This window comes from Myotis myotis, unplaced genomic scaffold (assembly GCF_014108235.1).
Source record: "Myotis myotis isolate mMyoMyo1 unplaced genomic scaffold, mMyoMyo1.p scaffold_m19_p_2, whole genome shotgun sequence".
In the NCBI taxonomy this organism is placed as follows: Eukaryota; Metazoa; Chordata; class Mammalia; order Chiroptera; family Vespertilionidae; genus Myotis; species Myotis myotis.
The window spans coordinates 47,717,557-47,723,169 of NW_023416324.1; the positions used below are offsets into that span (position 1 = coordinate 47,717,557).

General features: G+C 48.6%; 1 long non-coding RNA gene across 1 annotated transcript; it reads right to left on the reverse strand.

Moving 5' to 3' along the window:
- Positions 1–1,698: 1,698 nt before the first annotated feature.
- On the reverse strand, positions 1,699–4,795 carry LOC118677417. Its single transcript, XR_004974393.1, has 3 exons — positions 4,699–4,795; positions 2,133–2,457; positions 1,699–1,808 (listed from the first exon to the last, which is right to left on the reverse strand). It is a non-coding gene; the product is annotated as an uncharacterized LOC118677417 (long non-coding RNA).
- Positions 4,796–5,613: the final 818 nt, after the last annotated feature.

A 5,613-nucleotide genomic window follows, 5' to 3' on the forward strand; every position in this document is an offset into this window, starting at 1 on the left:
AACCTCTCTGTGTCTTCAGTTGCCGAATGTGTCTTCAGCTGTCAAACTTTATATTATGAGTTTCCTGTGAGGAATAAATAAAAACATGCATGTAAAATGCCAAGGCACAGTGCTCAGACACATAAGCGCTCAATAAATTGTAGTAGTTATTATTTTTATTATTAATATCAGTCAATGTATGTTCTTTTTTAAAAAAATATATTTTTATTGATTTCAGAGAGGAAGGGAGAGGGAGATAGAAACATCAATGATGAGAGAGAATCATTGATTGGCTGCCTTCTGCACACCCCACACTGGGGATCGAGCCTGCAACCCGGGCACATGCCCTGACCAGGAATTGAACTGTGACCTCCTGGTTCATAGGTCGATGCTCAACTACTGAGCCACGCTGGCTGGGCTCAATGTATGTTTTTAGTTCAAATTCTTTTGAATAGAAAAAGCTAAAATAAGAACTAAAATCCACTCTAGCTCTAGAAAAAGGCAGTGATGGGAGAAGTAAGGTGGTGAATGCAAATTATAAGGATGCAAATTACCTCATGGCATATGGGGCAGGAGGTATGGGCAGTTGAACTTCAGTGACTTGGAATCAGGCATTGAACCCTGAAGCTAAGACTCCTGACTCTCTCCCCCAGCGGGTCTTGAGTATCTAATGTTATCCAAATAAAAGAATTCGAATTTAAACAAGGTAACTTAAATCAATCAGTTGATTAAGTTATTTAAATAGAATTAAATGGTCACATGTGGCTACTGCATTATACAGCATGGTTCTAGACTTTGCTTCTCTCTCTCTTTGTCTCTGTCTCTCTGTCTTTCTCTTTTGCTCTCTCTCCCACCCCCGCCCCATCCTCTGCACCCTCCACACATGGCCCACCACAGTTACTAGCTCCACTTTGCCTCGCCTCCTTGCCCAGGGCCCACTTTAGACTATCAGCCTCTGCTTCTAGTTCCAAATCTCAGGGGAGAAATTTGACTGCACTCATCTTTTCATGCTGAGTTGCAACGTAAAGGCCATTCCATGTAGGAAACCCTTTGGGTCGGGGTTCATCCTGGACCATCAGGCCATGGCATCTTATATTTGTTCAACAGGCTGGGTGGGGGTTCCCCAGAAGGCGCTGCGGGGGCCAGGCGGCTCTGGCACTCTGAGCCTTTTATGCGAGCGTAGCAGTGATCGGTGGTGGGTGCCCATGTCTCCGCCTGGCCCAGGAACCGAGGAGCTAGGACAGGAAGTATGACCACACCTTTCCCGGGCTTCTGGGTGATTCAGGCCGTTTGGGATGAAAGCCCTAAGGGCCTGCGTCAAGGAGTGAATCCGGGAGGAAGCATATAAAGTGTGATGTGCCCTTCTGATCCACATCCAACCTCATGCAACAAACACTGAACACTTGAAAATAACTAGGTTTGGAAAAGGGTGTTTTAATTTCCTTCAGATTCCTGAAAGGACAGAGACGCGGCTGAACACTGGCGACAGAGAGCCATGGCCAGTGGGGACTCTGAGTCGTTGGGAACTCTTGGCTTTGCCCCATTAATTGGGCTTGACAGGCCTTCTCGGTCAAGCAACTGACCATGGCCGGCCAACAGCTGCTCCGTCTGGCCTTTGTTTTTAGGCCTTTTAATTGATTTGTCCGATTCTTTGAAGACATGGAATCAATGGGTTGTTTAACTTATTAATCAAACATCAAATGTTATTAAAGGGACAGCTGCAAGCCCCATACTGTGGCGGGCTTTGTGGAAAGTATACAAATAGGACCCTCATTGACATCTGGGCGTATTAACTCCTACCTCTCAGGGTTGTCACGAGGAAGTGGAGACTGCAAAGAAAGACAGCACAGGTGGGGTTAGAGCGGGAAGGAGCTGTGTTCTTCATCCCGGCTTCCTGCCGGCTCCCCTGGCCCAGATCTGCCCTCCAGGCAGCAGCCAGAGACGCTGGTCATGTCAACAAGCACCGCGGTGACTCTGCTGCTGAAGCCTCTGATGACTTCCCATGGTGCTTAGGGTAAAATCCGAGCTCTGACCTGCAAGACGCCCTGCTCTGGCTGCCACCCCCTTCCCTGAGCCCCTCTCCTGTGGCTCTCTGTGCACCCCACTCCGGCCACACAGGCTTCTCACCACCTCCACACTCAGCTCAGCCTCACCTTTTGGCCTTTGCACCGGCAGGTCCCTCCCTCCGAGCATGTTCTTCTCCTGGAGATTTTTGCATGGCCGGCTCTGGTTATTCACAACACACCCTCAGATAGGCTTTCTGGGTCATCCAGTTTAAAGTGTCTCCCTGTCACTCTCGATCGTACTCGCTTTGTTTTCATTGTAGTATTTATCATTCGCTTTAGGTGGTGGTTCGTCTTCGCCAATCAGAATAGCCCGTCCAGTAAAAGAAGTCCTTCACGTGGGACTTTGCCTTCTTCATCTTTTGAATTCGCAGCTCCTAGGCCCGTCCCGGCACAGCTACTGGGTCCTCAGCTGCTGTTGGTGAGTAAGTGGCTGACTTAGAGGACACACTCAGGGTACAGAGGAGCAGTTCTGCAAAGATCCAGGGTTGAGTCTAATTGTATGATGTAGATTTAAATTTTAAGAAGAGAAAACTAAGGAAGTAAGCCTCTAGTTTGTGGAGTGAGGGTTTTGGATCTTTCTGGGCCTCAGTTTCCTCTGCTGTACATGGCGATTACCCCATCACCAACCGAAAGTAACCATTCAGAAGTGGGCTTGGTCCATTTGTTAAAAATGCTCGAAAACCCAGATGGAGCATGAATCCACGGCAGCCTCCGCCATGATCTTGAGTATCTAGCTGCGCCCTGACCTGCAGCATTTGGATGTTTCTCAGGCTCCTCCACTGAGCATGCTCCACTGAGCATGTCTGGACTGAGGTCAGCATCTTCCAGGTTCTTCCTCAAACCCTCTCTTCCTCCCCTGCCCTGCCTTCATGGCTGGCCCGGTCCTCCTTCCAGGCTCATAGCCAGAACCCTGGGCCTAACTCTCAACTCTCTTCTCCCTCTGCCTTCATGTTGAATCAGCTGATCCCACCTCCTGTCATTTAAGTCTGCTCAAATCTGTCATCTTGTCTCCATCCCCACTGCCCCTGCCATAGTCCAGGCCCCTTTTATATTAATTTCAGAAAGGGAGGGAGAGGGAGAGAGAGATAGAAACATCAATGATGGGAGAGAAGCATTGATTGGCTGACTCCTGCACGCTCCCCACTGGGGATCGAGCCTACAACCTGGGCATGTGCCCTTGACCAGAATTGAACCTGGGACCCTTTAGTCCAAAAGTTGACACTCTATCCACTGAGCCAAATCGGCTAGGGCCCCCTTTTGTTTCTTGCTCAGATTACTGAGACTGCCTCCTCACAGGTCTCCTTGACTCCATTCTTTCTGATCTCCAATCATTCTCCACACCACAAATACCATCAGTTAAAAATCATCTTTCCTTTAGTCGTTCCCCATTGCCCTGGAATGAAAATCCGAACTCCTTACTGTGGTCTGCGAGGCCTTTACATCGCTCACTTCACTGGCCTCACTTCTGCAACTTCCTTCTCCCTCTCCCTCAACTTCTTTCTGTCCCCCAGCCCTGTGTCTGCATCTTCAGTGCTGGTGTCTCTGCCCAGCCCTGTGTCTGCATCTTCAGTGCTGGTGTCTATGCTGTTCTCTGTGCCCAGAACATCCAGCCTTCGCTTTGCCTGGGTGCCCAATGGTGCCTTCAGCCTTGCATATGTGTCGGGACTTCAGTGCCTCAGGTTGGAGACAGGTGTCCCTCCTTAGCACACCATGATAATTGTTACTATTAGAACTACTACTTCAGCATATTAATGAGATTAAGAGGGGCATTAGAATATTATATGGTGGCTTGGGGCTCAAACAAGATAGAAGTGTATTTCTTTTTTTTGTTAATCCTCACCCGAGGATATTTTTCCATTGCTTCTTAGAGAGCGTGGAAGGGACAGGGAGAGACAGAGAGAAAGAAACATCAATGTGAGAGAGACACATCCACTGGTTGACTTCCACATGCGCCCTGACTGGGGCTGGGGATCGAGCCTGAAACCAAGATACATGCCCTTGACCAGAATCAAACCCATGATCCTTCAGTCCAAGGACGGACACTCTATCCACTGAGCCAAACCGGCCCAGAAGTATATTTCTTTCTCATTGAATAAACTAGAAGTTGGGGGATAGGCAGCAGGTCACATCTCCTGCTGTCTTGTTGCTTCACCATCCTCAGGAGTGGCTCCTGTTGGCATGGTCCCAGATGGCTCACTACCACATCTGACAACCCATCCATCCAGCGAGGATGGTGATTCCTATGGACTGAATGTTTGTAAATCCCCCCCAGCCCCCCCTCCCTGCTCAAATTCATATGTTGAAACTCTAGTCCCCAATGTGGTAGTTGTTGGAGATGAGGCCTTTGGGAGGTAATTAGATCATGAGAGAAGAGTCCTCATGATAAGATTAGTGCCCTTATAAGAAGAGACACAAGAGAGCTTCCTTTATTTCTCTCCCTCCATCTCCCTTCTTTCCTCCTTCCTCCTCCCCCATCCCTCTCCTCCCCTTCCCTCAACCTCCCTCCTACACACACACACACACACACACACACACACACACACACACACACACACACACCTGCTACGTAACCAGACAATGAGAAGATGGCTTGCTGGCTATAAACCGGGACGAGAGCCTTCACCAAGAACCAGACCAAACCCTGGTCCCTTACTTCCAGGCTCCAGAGCTGTGGGAAAGATGTGTTGAAGCGATCCAGTCGACAGTATTCTCTTCCAGCAGCCAGAGATGACTAAGGCAGTGGTAGAAGGGGAAGCAGAGAGAGGAAGCCCCGCCCCGCTGGAGATCATTATACACTTACAACAGAGGGTGGGGAGCAGAGGGCCACGTGCCAGATTTACAGAGCTCTCTGCTGAGAATGTGCTTTTTCTCGTCTGACCCAGTCAACACCCTTGGGGGTGGGGGGTGTGGGGGGGGGACTCCCATTTTTAAGCAAATGATGTTTTTACCAACAAGTCAACTTCGCAAATCTGAGACATAATATGAAGGCCAGCCAGCCTGGCCCACCATGTGATGGCAGCTCTTTCCCAGAAAAATCTTCATGTGATGTGCACATGGCTTTTGTGTTTGGTCACAAACACAGCCGGGAATGTCAGCACTCCCTGTTCTTGTGTCGCTATTATTTTAAGTTTAGATTTATGATGATCAAAGTGATATGTGCATGGAGAGTCAGAAAGTACTGCGTGCTTTGACACAAAGGATGCTAGTTACCTCCCTGCTCCCCACTCTTTCCCCAACCCCACGCGATGCAATTTCCCAAGGTCCAGACTTGTAACCCCTTGTAACATGTGAGCAGACTTTTTGTTACTCACTTGCATATCTCCCCATAACATGCTTATCCTGCTACTTTGAGATTTCTCGGTTTTAGGCATTATCTATTGGCTGCCCACCATTAGAACATGAGGATTTAGCGTTGCCATCGACTCACCACCCCACCTACAACACTCTTACAGACACATTTCCCCTGTTCTCCCATCTATGCCCCATCAGTATTTTCACAGCTGTGCCATCTAGCATTATTTTCCTGCATAATTATTTTTTATTTCCCCTGGAATTATCTTCTTATGTT